Below are 19977 nucleotides of genomic sequence, written 5' to 3'. Positions count from 1 at the left end.
AATAGCTCTGGTCCATTATGAGGTTGCTGTAGTCAGTATTAAACTGTGCGTATACACCAAAATGCAAAGACCGGCAATAATGTTAGATTTAGCATCATTTCAAGAGATTTGTGGGCTGTTGTATTTTGCACTTATTGTACCATTATTTTCCCAATCTGTCTTATCACAGGGATAACTTACATTCTCCATGTTTTCTTTTTCTACTCACCATAAAGGCAATCAAATTAGCTAAAGTGTCAGTTTACAACAGCACCTCTTAGGCTTCCTTATATTTTCCTTATATGATTGAAACAAAAAAAAAAAAGAACAATTTTCACAGGCTGGGCTAATCACCTCTGAGAGAAAGAGTGGGCGTTGACATCAAACTGAACCGTGGAAATGGAACAGGAATTAGATGCACTTAGCCATCACATGTTAATGGCAGCAATCAACAGCCAATTACCCAGCGTACTTGAGTACGTTGACAAGTGCAGGTGTACCCTACAACTAACACAGGTCTCTTTCGCGCATTTCCATAAAATCGACAGTAAACTCCCTCTCTGATTGAGCTCGCATGTTTCACTGAGGTTGCAATTAAGCGACATTGTTAGGGAAGTGTCAAGTGTGGATCATGAGGAAAAAAATACCTCAAGGGCAATAATAGCCTAACGTGCATTAGATCTGGATGCATGTAAATCCATAAAGCTGGTATTTGTTTGTATTAAAAGTGTCCTTGTTGCTTTGAGGGAGGGTTAGGCTGCTCCTGCTGATTTGAACACTTTCTGAATCAGTGTTCAGAAATGTGTTGGCAGGCAGCATTTGTACAACTGGACAGTGCAGTGGTGTCACTGCCTGGCATGGCCCTCAAACTGAACATGATCTAGGCTGAAGATCTGCTGCTGATGCTGATCATCTCTGTCATTGGGGTGGATTTCAGGGCTCAGCTATGGCTGCTGCCCTGACAAGCCTCTGAAGACACATGCGCACACACACATGCATCAGCTCTGCACACACTGTGAGGCCAGCGTCCCGGCATGACCTACTTTGATTATTCTGTCCTTAAGCAACAGGTGATGGGCTTCCCCGGATGTCATCTGTGTCGTTGGCCTCTGTTCAGAGACAGCATTCAGGACCCAGGGAGAGCTGGCTGGCAACATGCCCGATCTACAAGTGAGCTGTCCTATCACTGACATCAAGTAAGCCGAAGATGTCATGTCTTCATCTTGTGAGAGTTCAATCCCCCTTTCAGGATGGATCAAGCTCTCTGTCGCTGGAGAGAGGGCTGTGCAGATAAGTGTAGTCATACTTCCTCCCGGGAATGTCTAGGAAATAACCCGTGGGGTGCAGGCATGCTTAATAAAGGCTGCTTTATTGGTGATCATGAAGCAATACATTTCCCCAACTTGCTTGTGTCCTAGGAGGTGACACTAGAATTAGAAAACTCAAAGAATACATTTGTATCATTTACGAATATCGACAGAAAAAATGCATGTTGTATGAGCCCCGCATGACTTGATATTCAGGCTAAAGTCCATCTGGTAGATATCACTGTAAGATGTAGCAGTGCCCAGCTCTGATATCAGCAGCTGGTGGAGAGACACCAGCTCAGATTGTGCAAAGCTTAATATGATGTAGGAAGAAAGAAAAAAAAAAGGGAACACGTAAAGATGAATCAGCATTATAAAACCATATTTTGGAAAGAACACTTTAACAAAAAACAACAACAACAAAGAATAATTTGGCCCAATGGTATCATTTGAATAATGAAGGGTGACATAGTAATAGCACACCCCTCACGTGAAGCAAACATGTTTCACTTGCATTCAGTATATTACAATGACCACTGACAGTCCATTAGCTGTTGAGAACAACCTGTTCATTCCCTTCTCCTTCTATCTCTTTTGTTTGCCCTCAAGCTGCTTGACTTGTTCTACTTGACTCCTGAACCATTTTAATATCAGGCTGCCATGGGTTTCCTTCCTGTAAGCCAGTGTCTTCATATTTCTGTTTCTGCCCTACCAGACTGAGAGATAAAAACCAGAGAAGCTCTCGCTGGTATACTCTCCTAGTGTGTATTAAAAGCGGCAGTGACCCTGTTAACGGCCCTTTTAAAAAACAGGGATGAGAGTGCGCAGGAGGAGCACAAATGTTGACTACGATATTTGTGTAAATATCAAGCAACACCTCTGCACATGTGGGGTCTTAGGATAAAGAGGTTTTTTTTTTTTTGCAAACTGCCAAAAAATAAATAAATAAATAATAAAACATATATTTTTTTAAAGTACAGTGTTGGCAAAAATCAAAGAGATCAATATAACTCAGCATGCCGGTTCAGTTTTGTTTAGGGCTTAATGCAATAGCTAGTTAACAGTTCATATTAATCACTTTTGAAATGACATCAATAAAGCAGTCCAATGGAAAAATGGCAATTAAGCCTTTATTGGCCCAACGTGATCGGTGTTGTCAGAGGTCATGTGCTGCCATTGCTGGCACTGTGTGTGTGTGTGGACGCACAAGTTTGTGTGCTGGCGCGCGTTAAATATTGCCCAACTTTTCCCCCCCATGACAAACAGCCTCCATAAAGGATGCAGCCTGTCTCACTGCAGCAAAGCGCTTACGTGCCGTCTCTCTGTCACTGGCACTTCATTGCTTACTCGCAGAGGAGTCCACAAAGCTATATATTAATTAAGGATTTCAGAAACAATAATGGTGACAATAAAGACAGTCCTCCCTCTTTGTCCTCCGTATTCTGCCGTCAGACGACATTAGGAGGCATGTGAGAGGAGCTAGGGGAGGAGGAGGGGATGGCGCGATAGAGCCCCCTTCTCTCTGGAATGTAATCTCCCCGATGTTACATGGTGCAGCCTAAACTGATAAATTGCAGATTAAATGGCGGCCACACTCCACTTCACCCTGCAGCCCGCACCACACCCCCTTAGTTCCTCACATTTTTGCTATTCACTGCCTTCTTGGCCTGTCAATTCTGCCTAATCGTGAGAGGCACTAAAACACCAGGTCTTGACAGAGCTAGATCAAGAATGATGAACATCTCTCAATGGCAAAAGACTCGTGCTCCTAACTCTACTAGAAGGCTCGCATCACTTATGCAGAAATCAGCGGCGTGCCAGCATCCAGGAATTATGCCTGCTGACAGGAGATGCATGAGGTACGCATTGTGCGGCTGGAGCAGCCTTGACAAGTTATAGTTAACTGCAGCAATGGCGACCCCGAACACAAAGGATACAGCGGCTTATTAATGGTGGAGCATCCATGTCAATAATCCCTGCTTTTGGGTTGTGTCCAGAGTCATGCATCTTGCCACTACAAGTGGCACGCGCGGTTAGTTTTTAAGGCATATAAACACACATACTGACACACACAGACACATACAAAGCACACGTGGCCTCGGCGTCTGTGACCGGAAAGCTTTCTTTTCCTAAATGAATGGCACAGCAGTAGGGAAAAAAAAGAAAGGTGAATTTAAATATCAATGTATATGTCTGTGTTAAATTATTTATCTGTTTCCTCAACAACCAAGCCCGGGGAGATGCACCTCCTCCCTCCTCCTGACCTAATCCATGAGCGTGAATACAAAGAAATAAGTCATTAAATTCCTAACTGCATGTTGCTGATGTCGTCTATGGAAATATTTGTAATGTATATTCTAATTTTTCCGAATAAATTAGGCAGCGTTGCATTTCCATGTAAATTTATTCAAGGCGCAAGGAAGAGGAGTGTGGGGGGTGCGCTAAGATCTGCTAGATTATGCATAATTGTGGTATTGTAGCCCTTATTTCTACATCTAGCTCCGTATTGCGTGGTCATTAAATTCTAAAATAATGGCAACCTCACAGCTTCTCTGTCCTAATTGCCCCCTTCCATACAGTTGCCTCTTCAAGACAATATGATGAAGTGTGCTGTGGGATGTGTTAATAAGATGGCATTTCTAAACTGAGCAGGACAATACTTTTGCAGTTGTCTCGCTGCGTATCGAGTGAAATGACTTCGCTTGCTCACTCACCTTCGGGTTTGTTTTGCCTTTTGACTTTCTGATGAGTCAAAGGAGGCAAACGGCTGAGCCCGTCCTGACATGTCAGGAGGAAAGTGGGGATTTCGGCCTGTCTCCGCTCATCTCTATGTGTGTGGAAATCAAAGCGGGGAAAAGCTTCATTAATAAAAAGACATGTCTCTAATCCACTCGGTGGTTGGAAGGAAATTTCTTTTAATGAAATGCAACATGTTACCTAATTGCACGGCTGAACCATGTGCACAGTATACATTTCAAAGGGGAAAAAATATGCACAAATTTCAAAAGTAGAATCTCTCGACTGAGACTGGATATGATTGAGAGAAGGGGAAGGAGAGATCAATCTTTGTGATGATGTGTGAAAAGGGCAAGCTCTTCGCCCAGCATGTACTTTTCCTCATTACCTTTCATTTAGCAAGAGAGCATCTTGATGCTAAATAAACAACTCAAACAGAGTCTGGTGTTAGTTTTCTGCGGCCGCTTTGGAACCCGTGTGTCCTCGTCTGTGCATATTTGCAAGCCCGCATTTCACATTGTAAGCTTTAGTTGCATGCTTGCATGATAGACGGTTATTATAACGTGCTTAAAGTGTCCCCCAGTGGACATTTTATCCATGCAGAGACTTGGAGGACTCATCAGCAGCAGTTCTCCGGGCCTGCGCCCCTTTACGCACACAGGCAACACCCCCCGGAGTGTTTCTCACGTAGCATAACCCACCTAAACATCCTGTCCGCTCGTTCCTCCTCTGACGTTCAGCTGTGCTTCATCTCCACATCCTTAAAAGCAGAAATTAATGACAAGCACAAAGCTGCTCATTTATAATTGCTTCATTATACTGCTGTGCTCTCCTGACAATAATGGTGTTGCTGGTGTTTTTCTAATTATATGGCATTTTTTTTTTTTTTTTGCTTGTTATCAAGGACTTCAGGTAATTGTGGAGAAAATAATGACTGCCTGCCTGCCTGCTTCCTCTGTCTCTCATGGATTGCACATCACAAAAAAATCCTCAGTGCTACCAAGAACCTTATCAAGGAGACCGTTGGGTTGCCTTTTAAAAGCCGACTCCATTTACACTGCTAGTCATCAGCGGCCCAGCGTCTCGAGCGTCTCTAATGAGCAACTTGTACTGTGTTTAACTGAAGGTTTATGACAGTCTACAATTAGCTTCTAGACTCAAATCACAGGATTTCTCGTTTCTTATTTGTTTTCCGTGCTGACTTCACTGAAACTTCTCTTACCACTCGAAGTGGCTGGGGGAGGAAAAATAATCTAATATGAGGCTAATAATACGAAAAAAAGCACGACCCATTCTATGACCATATGTGTCTCTTATGAAAAGTCCCAAATATGATTTACATCAGTGATGATAACATCACTAATAATGCTGTCTGTGTAGTGTGATTTCATTCAACTGTGGGGCCCATTAATGATTTGCATTTAATACCCGGTGCGCTCTGCTGTTCCTTTTCTGTGCAACATTGCCGGATATGGATGATGACATTATAATAATTAAAGAACATTATGGACAGAGGGCGCTTCGCTATTTGCTACCATGCGTAATGGCGGCCAAGGCTGTTATTTCTATTTGAAGAGTGCATCCATGTGTGAAATAATAATACTCCCTCCAGGAATACTTTTGTCATATTTTATTCGTCAATATAAAAAAAGAAGAAGAAGAAGAAGAAAAAAAGACAGAGCAGAAAAACATAATAAAAAATGAACGCTCGCTTCATTTCCATCCTTCTTCCTTTTGTTTTTAATTCTGCTGTTGCAGCATCCAGCACACCATTGCTGTCTGAAAACCTCAGAGGCGGACTTAATTAGTTGCTAAGAGAAAGCTGCCAGTGGTGGGGAGCTAAGAGAGTGGGGCAGATTTTTTAGTTTGCTCTGAACTTTGCTAATTATCAGGTAGGATGTAATTTTCTCCATTCCCAAGAGGCGCCCAGCAGAGAGCTGCGCCAACTAAAATGGAGAGAAACAAGGCTAAACCCGGGAAAAGTATGAAATATTGACTGTTCTCAACTAATCCTTTTGTTTCTATTTCTTTTTCCAGTTCACCAGGATTTTTTTTTCTTAACTTCTTCCCCTGCCACTTCTGGATGTGTGATTATAGCCTAATGTGGTGACACATCGCGGACACTTACCTGAGAGGGTGTGGGAGAAAACGTTTGCACAGAATAGTGATCACGGACAGGTGGAAACAGGATGTAGTGTGGCTCAGAATGTGGGGGGGAGTGAAGCGAGCGCGTGGCGTATATCATTTATATCCAGCAATGTCGGAGCACTGACAGGGACTGTGTTTAGCAGGTTCCTATCCCACATGCATCACATTATGATTCTGAAGTGCCTCAGACGAAAGAGGAGGTTGAATTGCCGTTGACCTGAGTGAGCTAAAATGACATAGATTCAGACAAATAGAGCACTGAGCTACGCGGGGAAACAAGATGGATGTCTAGTGGCAGCACATCTGCACGGGCTCCCTCTCTCCCCCTCGCTGCGTTGCTGAGCCCAAACTTTTGACATTTTCGCCACGTCTGAGGCGGCGTGAATGAGCACTTAACGGGCTCGCGTACATGCAATTTAAAACTAAGAAATTTGTCATTTTCTCAATTTGCAAACACATTTCTTCCAACTTCGCCATGGCTCGGGGAAGATCCTTTAACTGCACGCCAACTTGACACCGGCGTTCAGGACTGTTTGGAGAGCTGTGTTCTAAATTGTCAACGGGAAGTTTTCCGAGCAACTTTTTGCAAGCATTCTGGTTTGAATCTTGGCAGACCCTTCTCTGTGTGTGTGTGTGTGTATCACCATGGTTGCGGCGTCTAATATGCACGCCCCAGTGCATTGAGAAAAGAGAGTACTTCTTCCTCACTTGGTTTAATTGTCCCTCAGAGACCTGTGGAATTGGAATCTAAGTGGAATACCAGTCTCTTTCTCCAAGCCTCACCCCACCACCACCCCCACACCCTCTTTCTCTTCCTCTCTCCAGAGTTGGAGCGGGGCGCTCGGAGACTCTTGATTTGGCCCCTGTCTTTATTTCATCACAGGCATCTTCTCAGCACAGCCCTCGTTCCCGGTGCTCGAGCGCCGCGGCGTTAGGCTTTATTAACCCCCTAAGCAAGAAGTGCCTAAGGGAGGTCAGACGCTGGTCGTTAAAAATCTATTGTGACTTGTCTGAAAAATGAATAAATGAGCACATTATTTCCCGCCCGTTCCACCGGCCCGGTGCACTGTTTGTCTAATCAGTTGCGGGAGCAGGCAAAGTCAACCAGGGTTGACATGCACATTTTATTTAAGTTTTTGTCTGTCAGAGGAGTTTAAATGTGTAATGAACAAAGGAGTGGTGATTTGAAATATAATCCCATTACACTGATGAAATTACAAAGACGGTGAGGGTTCACAAATCATGCTCATTGTTTTCTATCATGAGCGATGCCCCTGTTGAGGTTGTGGCGCGAGGAGGAAGGGCAGGCTATGAATGAATAGTGACAGCACTGTAAGGGGACCGCGAGTGCAGCAGCGGCCTGGCCTCGGTGCACCTCCCTGTGCACGGAGATGCTAAAGTGTTTTCTTGCCTCTGCCTCTGCCTCGGCTCAGGATGAAACCGAAATGCGAAATTGGAATGAGAGAGTGCTGCGTTTCCTGTCACGAGTAGACTGAGAGGAAATTCTTGGATTCTTTTACTAAAAAGCTGGTTAACAAAATTAGTCATGCGGCTTTAAGCCAGCAGAAACAACCGGGGGATTTTAAGACATCTAGTAGTATTTTTTTTTAAATATTTGATTCGGAAAACATTTCTGATGCCTCAGTGACCACAGCACATGGCTGTTATCAAGATTTGTTTACTACTTTGAGTATAGTATGGACTGCATCTACAAATCATGACTGAACCCTTCATTTCTCTTTTCAAGTCGAGCTTGCGAGATGTTGTCTCAAGGATTAATATAGCCATGCGTGCATAGGCTGCAAGAGCACTTTGATGTCTGCCTTTGATAAGGAGGGTGCTGAGGCCCGTGGCGTAGGAAAAGTTGCATCTAACTCTAGGAAAAAAAATATATTGCAGAAACTTCTGTTTTAGTTTCCTACAGCTTTAATTGGAAGCCTCATATGACCCTTAAACAACATCATCTGAAGCTAATAAGACTTAAAAAGTACATCTGGCTGTAAAATGCTTACCATTTTTAACACTAATGAACTGAGGCGTGCAGTAGAGATAGCCAAACTGCAGGGAGATGTACAGTATATTCTGGAGAATTCCCCTGCTGCACGGGAGCTCATAAAACACATCTGAAGACAGGAACTTGTATCTGGTTATTCGTGTTTAATTGGAGGCGCTGAGTGATGCAAACTAGGTTTTAATGCCCTCCCCTGCTGCCTGACTACAAGTAGCATCAGTGTTGCCACCACTCCTTTTCCCCCCATTTATCCTTGCAGAAATGACCAAACGCACTGCTAACAACGGTTACAACACAGTGTCGCAAACTCCCCTGCAAATGTGGCGCAACATGCAGATATTATGAGCTAAATGTGTCTAAATGCCACAGTTTTGTTTCATTCTACCGGCACGTATGGAAGAGCAGGAGCGTTGTGACAATGCTGCCAAAGATGTGACCCTCAAGGACGCCTGCTTGTTTTGGATAATTTCTTTTTGCTTTCTAATAACTGCTTATTTATGATGTGACATCTAAATCCTGACCCGATCAAGCTGACAATTACTTAATCCAAAACACAGGAAGCGGGATGCTCAGCTAAGTCTTTAGACAGCAGAGACTCTTTGATATTAATTTTCTTTACCCGTCACATGGCGTCTGGCGAGCTTCGTCGGATGTCCGGTTTTTGTTTGGCACACTGCTCTGTCTCTGCACGGTTATGCTCTCTTCAAGGCTTTGATCTTCTGCATGTACAATATAATAGCTCATCCTGTAAACATGGGAACAGATTGAATAAAGAATACTTTACTTTCCCTTGGCCCTGGAAAACAGTTCTGTCATGTGCTGTCCACGCTCATCTCAGCTCCAGGCTGGCTGTGGTGCTTTTATTCAATGTGACAGAGGAGAGCTGGGGACTCTTTCTCCTGGCACCCCGGTACTCGCCACACTGACACTCTCCTCTGAAGTGCCACATTAATTCTAATAAAGCACTGCCTTACCAGGGCCCACGAAGACCAGGGCTGTTGGAGGGGGCAGACGCTAGTATAAATACCAGGCTTAATGAAGGGAGGCAGTGGTGGCGCAGGTGGTGTGGCAGTGCAGGTGGCACCTCTCGCCCCCAGGCTCCTGGGTGAGTCCGCCGCCGCTGCCACTCCAGGGGGCACAGCAGCAGAGATTGCATTTTAATTACCAGGCACACCTTGTCCTCCTGATGGGTCACCGCCTTGGAGGGAGTGAGCGTGCAGACATGCCTGTTTTCAGACCTTCTTTATCTCTACCTGCATGTTTACAATAAGATACTCCCCTAAATGTTGTAGACTGAATAGGAATTTTATTGTTCATGCCCAGCCTGTCACCACTCAGCATAACTAATTCCGTACATGGGAGAGGGCCGGCATCTTGCCTGAATTATGTGCACCTCTCTCCCTGTGGGGAGGCATCCATCCAGCCCCAGTCATTGCTAACCCTCCCCTTGAGGAGTTCTATCCACAGGGAGGTCCACACCTGTTTCCTTCACCCCTCCCTCTCCACGCTGGAAAAATCATCTCTCTCCCTCTTCCAGTGGTAACTCAAAACTCTTGACGTTTCAAATCCTTATTTTAGTCGGGCTTTTTTGGTTTGGTGCAAGTGGCTGTACCTGGATGAGAAATAGATCACTGTTTCACTGCACCCATCCCCTCCATGTGTCAAGACCTGGCACAGATGGGTGATGAGAGGGTTTGGATGTAGGAGAGAGGGTTGTATGTCCAGGACGTGTGAAGACACTACCCCACCACCTACGCCCCCTCTCCCTCCCTCTCTGGGGACGTTTCTGTCAGCACACAGCAGCCCTCAGCAGCACAGATGTTGTTGCATTGTCTGAAGCACCAAAGCTCCGATCAGCCCAACTGGGAGCTCCTACTCATTAGCTATTGTCTCTGTGTGTCTGACTGGGCCTTTGATGAATGCAGCAGTTAGCCGAAGATCAGACACCAGACAAAGAAAACAGAAACCCAACCATCTATACATATGGCTCAAAAGATAACACCCCGCTGTGTTCAACATGTTCAAATGACCATTGCTGATTAAAATTTTTTGACGCGCAGCCGTGTGCAGCTATGCAGTGCACAGCTCAAGTGGATGTTTTAGCTTTTTCTGCGCTCAGCAAACATACAAGATTATCTTAAGCTTTGTGTTTACAATGAAGAGCATGGGCTCTAAGCTCAACAAAATAAAAGGGCATTGTGTCTGCCACTTGAAAACTCTGCTCGCCTCTTTGCTTACTCACCCGAAGAAAGGCCATGCCATTATTTATTTAATTCCCCCTCCTTGCATTCTTCTCTCTTCCCCTCCATGCACCTACCCATCCAGCCAGTCAGCCAGCCGGGCTATGAACACATTGCGGGGCCTGAGGGCAGTACTGTGGACAACCTGCGCAGTGTTCACATGGCTGAGCAGAGAGCGAGTGAGGAAGACTGGCACGCTGAAACCAAACAGGTGTATGATTCAGAGGCGTGAGCTGTGAAGGGTGAATTTTTTATACAAGTCAATGTTGCTTTTGGAGCAAACAGCGGCTTGGATCTGTCCCAGAAAACATTTACACACTGTGCCTTTTTTTCTTCATGTTTCACGGCCAGCTTATCAAAGTCTGTGTGAAAATTACCATTTTTGCTCTTACTATTATTAGAAGGTATTGGTTTGAGTAACATCCATTATTATGACAGTAAAATATGAGCAAGAAAATTATATTCAGTTGATGTGAATGTCAGCCAAGCTAAATGTGCTGAAGGTTCTTTGTTTAGACACAGAAAACTGCTGTTTTCGCTCGCAGTCTGTTTATTTATTTCAAATAAATCCCTGTTTCACCAGCTGGAAAAGAATATCATCACATTTTTGTGTGAGCGGAATCCTTTGAAAAGATGTGGACAACTAAAGGATAATTACAGAGCAAGTTAAAAAATTTTCATGAACTGGAAGAATGCTAAATGAATATTGTGTCATAATCAGTGGTAATAAAGAACACCATAGTTTTTCTTTTTTTAATTTCAAAATGTCACAGATTATTGCTTCCACAAATAAATCCCATCATTTTTATAATTATTATTTTCTGTGATTTTGCCATTTTGTCAAATGGTGCCAAACAACTGTGATCTGTATTCTTCCTGCAGCACAAGAGAACGCAACAATAATTTTCAAAGAGCCCTGTTAAATTAATTGGATTTAGAACAATATGGAAACAATGTAAAACACACACTCTGCCATAGTTTCTGTTCTTTAAAGACAACAATGTAAGATGTTAGAGATTTCAAGCTGACGACTTTGACGAGTTGCAGTGGGTGAAATATCACCACTGTATGTCAGTAGATTGCAAATTGCATTGAGCCAAGTTCTGTTTTCTTACACTTCCCAATTCAAGTTCAATATCCTTACTGCGGTGGCCCCTGTAGGACAAACAGCTCTTGCCACCGTTCATTCGAGTGACTGTAGGCTGTCAATCTACTGTTTACCTCAGCTGTCAATATGTATCCATGTATGTTTACTCTGGGGGAGACTGTAAAGCTTTGTGAAAGGAGTCAGATATACGTCCATGAATCAGTGGTGCGCATATCTACTGAGTGACAGCGATACAGAGGTGAGGATCAGCTGAGCTTTTCTCTTGGTAAGTGCTGTGTTTTTGCTTCTGTTAGCTGCTGTTAGCCTGCGTCAGCGGAACTTTAGCTGAAGTGGATCTAACATTGCTGGACTCAGATACTAAGTAAATAAACCAATCATTTTTTTTCAGCATGTGATTTTTAGGACACTCAAGCCTAACCTTAGCTAGCGTAATGTTAGCTTTAATTTAATTTATAACTAGTTGCTGTCAGCTGTCTGCTGACATTAAGTAATTGTAACAATATTGGTAATAAATATGCATGTTTATGCACATTTTTGTGTGTTAGAACCCTGACTTCAGTTTAGGACATGAGGTTTGAGGCGAGGAGGAAGAAGATGTCATTTTAGTTTCTTTGATATACTAGAAATGGTGATGTCCATTTAAGCCACTGCATTCAAAATGGCAGGACAACATGGTGGCATCTACAAACTGGCACCCACTCCTATGCATTGTTAATTGATTTATTCTCTTGCAAACCCAACAGTTGGTTGGATGATGGAATTACACACTAATCAGTGTATATTTTAAAGGTTCAGTATTCTCTTTTTTTATTAAATAAACAAAACAAAACAAAACAAAAAAACCCTATCGATTGTACATTTAATATGAATAGATAATAGAACTTATTATCTACCAATTTTGCTAGCTGATTTCTGATTTGTAAAATAGGTTGGAAAACAAAACTTGTGATGGTTACCCCCACGTAAGGACAATGACACCATTCCACATCACTAATTTTGGACTTTTGTCAGCTGGTTATACTGACTGTGATAACTCAGTGCTTGCTGATAACTGTCAGCATAATTACAGCAATTATTTGGGAAAGAACATAAAGATTCAGACACACTGTTTACAAGCCATGAATTTGGCGACATCTAGTTTATTTGTAGGTGAAACCCAAACAAAAGAACCATTTATTTCAGGTATAATCATTGCACAGCAACGCTGTGAGTGGAAACTCAAATTAGACTGATGTATGGATTTTTAACACAGATACTGATACCGATATTTGGCGATTAAAAATCCAATACGTTGGTCAATATATTTTTTTTTCGTTCAGTCACACAAGACATAAACACATTTCTGTACTTTTGCTTTGTCTAGTTATTTATGAGTCCCTACTAAGATAATATGACAGTGAAATGTAAAAATATGTTTAAAAAGTCAAGAATTACTCTTCTTTTACTCATTTTTACTTTTTAAATTTTAACTTATCAACTAATATATCGGTAGTGTAGCTAAACCATGTTTTGATCACAATAAATGTCAAATGTATTACATTTACTACAATTAAGGTAACTTACCTGAAAATGTGTTACACTTTCAAATAACACATAAAATACACAAATGTAAGTTTCATGTATTGAGCCATTAAACTGTGAGTGTCACTGTGTTAAAATGGAGAGCTTTTTGGGTACATTTGGACTCTTTAGGTTGCCATTAGCGCTGTAGGATTGATTTTCCAAGCAGTGAACTGGGGCTCCATAACCAGAATTATACTTTTAGCAGTTATAGTCATTTTTGCTGCTTTTTTTCTACCAGACTTATAATCAGTGGCAATCAAAGAGAATTAGAGCTGCCGTACATTCAGCAATTTCCCACCCTTGTTCTCTCTGACTGCACCTCGACAAAAAAATTTTGACTCACAAACTTAGAAAGCACATGTTTAAGAAGAAATCGGTGCACTTTTCCAGACTTTGGAATACAGAAATGACACAATGTCCCAGAGGAGTCACTAAGGAAGGGGGCATAAATCTCTGCACAGTCAGTCCTTGACGGCTAGACCTTGGGGTTAAGATAAGAGACCATGTTAGTGGTTATTAAGTGAAAGTTTCCAATCGATAGCCAGAGAGACGTAATCAGGGAGGGTTTAATTGCAAAGGGGAAGACATCTATTCACGTTATTGCAGCAGCTGTCCAGAAAAGCTTAATTTTTTGCCCCAGAGTCTCCCCCCCAACATGTGACTTCCCGTGACCTCCTGCAGGGCTACTGCTTGGACTCTGCAGAGGTGTCAGGCAGTTAATGATATCACTCCAGTTTTATTTTCTGACATTTGTACTTGTATGACTCATCTCTCCACGCTGCCACATTTTACTGATGTAAAAAAAGACTTGGCCACACTGCTTTTTAGCCAAGCTCAAAGCAATCAAAACAGTACACATTCACATTTATTTTCACTTGATGCAGCCTTTTCTTCACCAGTTTACTCTAGAAAACAATCTTTTTGTTGTCACAAAAGTAAGAATCAAGTCAACATGGAGGAAAACCTTATCAGCTTCCCAGAAGGAGAAAAGAAAAACGTATGACTACAACTCCTTCTTTATGACTTGGAATTCTCTAAACCATTAACCTTTAAAAATTAGATTTACATCTGCATTTGTCAACCTCCACCGGGTAAATCCGGCAATAAACACCTCAGAGACTCCAAACATCTCCCATGCCCTCAAAAAAAAATATTTGGGTCTAGTTATATATCAGCCATCAATTACCACTCATGCAAAATGAATCATGGCATAGTTCTTTGCTGCATGCTGTCCGGTACATCAGCAGAGGAAATAAAGTACAATGATATGGTGGAAAAGAGTAGAATTTCTTAGCAATTTTCCAGCATTAATCACTTCAGATTCATTGTGATTTTTGCTAACAGGGCTCTACTCAATAAAATGTTTAAATATAAGGATTGGGCATAGCAGATAAATTGGATTCTCACAAAGGAAATTGGGCACATTATTCAGCGAAGTGGTTGTCTCTTTTCTTATTTAAACAGACTCGGGTACATTATGTTGCATGGTTATAATAAGCATAAAAGCCCATTCATTTCTGCACAAGCCCCTATTCTGCAGCAGCCTGCTCATTTCTGGCTTCATGTGCTGCTTGATCACCAAAATCCAAAATCCAAGGGCGACTTATTGTAGGGAATTTCATGCCATGAAAAGATGATGACAATGATGATGATGTGAATGGATGGCTGATGCCACATCAAATCCAGTAGATGTCAGTAAATTGGAACATATGTTACTTAAAGGATAACATCATGATAATTTTCCTTCAAGATGGCTCATAAAACTGGGATTTATTAGGCTAAATCTAAGAGGATGATAACACAGATAATTTTTAATGGAAGGTTAAATGCAAGAATCAAAAGGTAAAAATGGACCCGTTGGGCTTGTATCAGCTGCATCCTACAGCTCTGTGCTAAAATCGGAGCAGTTTTTATGCACTGTGGGGTGTTCCCTTTCCATTACATTTTATAGCTTAAGGCATAAAAATATACGGAACGTTTTCACGGATAATAAAATCCCAGATCTTTACATGATAAGAAGAACGGAGACACAAGGTAAAAGAAATCTAGCTTAAGCAAAGCTTCTGCAAGATATTCCCTCTGCTATTTGTCCCAACGCTGTCCCACCAGAACGAGGAGCGTGTTCAGCTGCTCGCGAGGCATACCTCCTCCCAACGGGGACACGGAAAGCCTGCTCAGATGCTAGCACAGAGCACTTCCTCTATTCCCACAGATGCACCTTTAAAATAGGCCACATTGGAGAAAACATGACTTTTCACTATTCTAATAAATGGGAGCCTGCCTGTTTATTATTAATGACATCCCAGCACACTTTTCAGATTTGGTTGGTGTTACGCCATGTGAGTAATTTATATTCATGCCAGCGTGAGAGCCTGCGTGTGTACGCTTACTGTCTTTTTACTGTCAGCTTTGTGTAGTACTTCCATGAAATTTTAATGTTTACCAGGTCAGTCCTGACCTTCTTAATCCTCTTGGTTATTAATACGGTAAAGCCTACACAGAGGAACAATTAATCAAAAACACCTCTTTTCTTCCCTTTTCCACCTTTCATACATATTAATTATATTCAGCTGCCTTGGGCTGAGGAGTGCATTAACATGTATGTACCAGTGCAGGGAAATAAGTCAAAAAGCAGAGCAACTCTGCCCCTACAGCGTGAGGTAGTTCCTCAGGATTAGCCTTATGAGGGCTGAGTGGCAGGAACTTGAACACGACAGAGCACTGATACACTTTCTTGTCCAGACAATTTCCGTGCCCTACTTTTAAAGCTAATTCTACACGGGCCCCCCAGGTTGTGTGTGAAGCATCCTGGTGGGGGGGCGGCAGTGGAGGGTGTCAGTCACAGGAAGACCAGACTGCCCTGGAGCGAAGCTGCCGGTCCCTTCTCAGAGGGAGAGGGCTGGGGCGGGGTGGGGGGGGCGGCGAGGGTGATTGAAATAGAAGTTGAGATGTAGGACACATAAATAAAGTGATTTTTTTTTTCCTAGAATACACTTCCCTCTCCTCGCATTTACATAATACTCTACCATGCACCACCATCACTTCTATAAGCCCTGAGGTTTATGGAGTCATGTGATGATGCATGCAGTGCCAAGGTATGCCACTAATATACATCAGCATAAAATATAAGCAGCACAAATCCAAACATCATGCTTACTTCAGGTGAAGATATTGTTTTCCAGATATTTCACCCTCTCTTTCTACGTTTCCGATTATTTTTGCTGGCCCTCATCATATTCCGAGGATGAAGGCCTGCACATGGGCTATTGTACTTGCACACTGCGTGACCTCCAAGGAGAGATGGAAGACAATGCAAGCGTGCAGGATGAAAGGGCATCGCAGAGCGGCCGCGTCCATGGGTGGGGGTACGGGGAGGATGGGAAGCAGATGGCAGTGGCTCTGTCCCATCAGCACAACAGAAGGGGGACTCAAGATGGCCACAGGCCCCCCTTGCATTAACAGCATTCAGGGAGACGCCTTATCATCCCGCCAGCATGATACGTTTTTAACAACGTCTCCCCCCCCCACACACACACACACACACCACCACCACCACCACCACCCCCTGTTTTCCCAACCCCCAACCTCTCATCATAACACTACTGGAGATGCTGAATCAATCATCTGGGTACTTAAGAGTATAACATTACAGTAAAGGTTAGGGCCTATCACATCTACCCTAAAAATGGGATCTGGACGCTACAATATACCCCTAAATATGAGGCAGAATAAAATCAGGTTTAAGCTGACAGGGCACGACCTGCCTGACGTGGCTCTCGGTCGACTATGAATGAGACTGCGGCGTCTCTGAGCAGCTTGTCTGTGAGATAACCTTCAGGCAGCCTCCCAGCCCTCGCCTTTTCTTGCAGTGTGAAGAGCATGTAGTGAATAGGTGCTAATTAAGCTTTGTGAATATAAAGAAGATACCATACTGTTGCAGCCATGAAAAGGAAAAACACACACACACAAACACACAGACTTAATGTACAGAACTTTTTCTTACGTCAAGATATCACAGCTCACTTATAACAGCGTATCTCTAAACTAAAAGGAAAAATATGCTGGAGAAATATACGTATATGTATATAGCCTCCGTAAATCAGAGGCTGAATCTAAATTGTTCATCTGATGACTTTTCCCCACGCTGCATAGTTCATCATAGAGACCAGTGACAGAGCAGCAAAAAACCAAAGAATCATGCATCTTTGCGAGTAGAAATTAATAAAAACACTATGTCAAGGAGCCAGAAAAAATGGTTTCCCCTAATGGATTCTCCACAGAAAACAGCTTTTAGACAATCAATCTTTTCTTTGAAAGCCCAATTATTTAAGTAATTGTTCCTTACAACTGCCACAGGAATTTGTCCTCTGGACGCTGTAAAAGTAAGCATCTTTTGTCACTCGTAAAATGGCTCATACCATTTTTATTGTACTCATTTAATTTCTTTGCCACGGTTCTACTTAACACCCTTTGTCTACATTTATAAAACTGTTCATCCTCTATTTGTCACCGAACAGAAACACACGCACGCACACATCGTTGGTAATATTACGACATAATCGAAAGTCATACAGAGTGCAGTGTCAATCAAAAGTGGAGCTTTGTTTACAGTCTCCTATAAATACCTGTTGACTGACATGCTATTTCTGCAGTATATGGTAATAGCTATACAGCATGATATCATATCGATAAACTGACAATGTTTGATTTACTGTATCTGGGCCGACGTTCACTCAGCCTTCGTAATGATGCAAAACATAGCTGAAACCATTTAATAATCATTATTAAAAAAAAAGCATTTAAAAAGTCTTCTAACCTTTTTTAATATTATGATTTAGCAAAACTCATAACAATAAATAGAATCGAATTTTCTCAATGCATTTTCTGGTTTTCGTGATGTAATCCGATTACTTTTTTCAAGTAACGAGTAAAGTAAGAGATTACTATTGCAAAAAAGTAATTAGATTACTGCTACCTACCCATAATCACGCTGCGTTACTGCGTTACTAAACCATGATTTCGTTTGTGAGTGTCTCATGACAATGACGTATGAGCGTGCAACGTCCTTGGCAGCAACAGATGAGTTAGATCAACGATGCAATGTGTATAAAGTTAAAAGATTAAAACTAATAAAACAATTTTTAAACAGAGACTTTTTCATTTGATTCAGTTTTATATGATGGATTATGCAGAAAAAATAGAATTGGGCTGAAATCTCTTGCTTTAGTGTGTATTCAGGTCGTGTATCATGTTTTTAAAACTAAGTAATAAGGTAACTAATTACGTTGTTGAGGCTCAGTAGGTTCAGGGAAAGATCATAGTTTTAGTTCATGTACTTTTCCGTAATATCTAAGTTAAATATTTGGTTTGAGAAATCATCCTAATAATAAACAAGAACAACAAGAAAAAAGTTTCATCCTTTCCTGACCATCCACCCCAATTGTGCTTGCTGCGCATACTTTAACTGTATACTGAAATTGACTAACTTCATTTTCTTTTGTCTTGTCATATTTACTATATACCCCTGATGGTCTGTTGTTTGAATGAAAACGTGCTGTTTTGGGGCACATCCTAAAACAACTGATGCTGTTGTCCTACGTACAGCTTTGTCTAGTCATGAGTGACCCCAAAATACACAAAAGAACTAAGAACTTTCTCCCACAGACCCCCCCAAAAATGCATGTTAAGTTAACTATTTATTATAAACTGGTGACCTGTGCAGGGTATAGCCCACATTTTGCAGTATGACAGCTGGGATTGGCTGGTTACCGATTAAGAAAATGAATGAAAAATAGATGCAATGGCATTTTAGGATTGCAATAAAATTACAATTGGAATTTCAAATGATTTACTGCATCATTTATGAAAGGCTCAGATATTTATGCTTTGACGCTATAGCAGCAGAACCGTAAAATGAGTAGGTAGACTTGCAAAAGTGGGACTGTATGTGAGAGATTACAAAAAGTGGTGAATAACATTCATTCGCTGCAGTGAGTCAGGCTGCTGTTATGCTAAGTGTTAGGGAAATGTGGGTTGAAAAAGCATTGTGTGAAAAACATCCAGTTACATGGTGTTCAGTTATACCGGCAATAAGCAGATATTACACAGATAATTCAAGGTGGTTATGGGAAGCCATACAAGAAATAGATAATGACAAGGGAAATGCATTTTACTACTTCCAGAAATATTCAGTATAGGCCTAGAGAAAAAGGCTTTACTTGCATCATTATTATAATTTTGTTTTGGTTGTTAGTGTCCAGGTTACTGACAGCCTGCAAAATACTGTTACAATTAGGCCTGGCAGCAGTGCCAGATGTTTCTCTGAGAGGAGAGAGGGAGATGTCAAAACACCTGTCTGATCACCATGGTGCACATGCTGGTGCAACCAGCAACAGTGCAAGCAGTCCTTGTTAGTACAGTTTGCTCTTCTAGCCCAAGTCTGTGACTACACATGAGCACCTCTGCTGACAAAGACACTGCTATTCTTATATAAACAGCCCTGTGAATACGTAAAGCATATATGGACAAATCTCTTGTCTTAGTTTATTTACGTACAAGATGTGAATTAAGCTAACTTTAGCATGTTAGATTATAATATCCTAAGTAAGAACAGGCTTGGTTTTTGCTTAGAATTAAAATGATTCGTTGATATTTAACAGCTAAGCACATTTTACCTGCAGTGGTTATGAGTAGATTTCTAATTTTTTGATACATACACATTAGGAATGATGCATATACTGTACATTCGGACTATATCGGAACTGAGTGAAAGACACAAGCTGACAAGGTTTCAAGCCATATTGTTCTAATCTTATTGAACTGTTGTTCTTGTTTGTCAAATTAAGTTGTACATAACTAACAAAGACGTTCACAAATGTGCCGCAA

This window comes from Pelmatolapia mariae, linkage group LG12, assembly GCF_036321145.2.
Source record: "Pelmatolapia mariae isolate MD_Pm_ZW linkage group LG12, Pm_UMD_F_2, whole genome shotgun sequence".
NCBI lineage: Eukaryota > Metazoa > Chordata > Actinopteri > Cichliformes > Cichlidae > Pelmatolapia > Pelmatolapia mariae.
The sequence above is the reverse complement of the archived record's forward strand: the minus strand, read 5'-3'. Positions refer to the sequence as shown.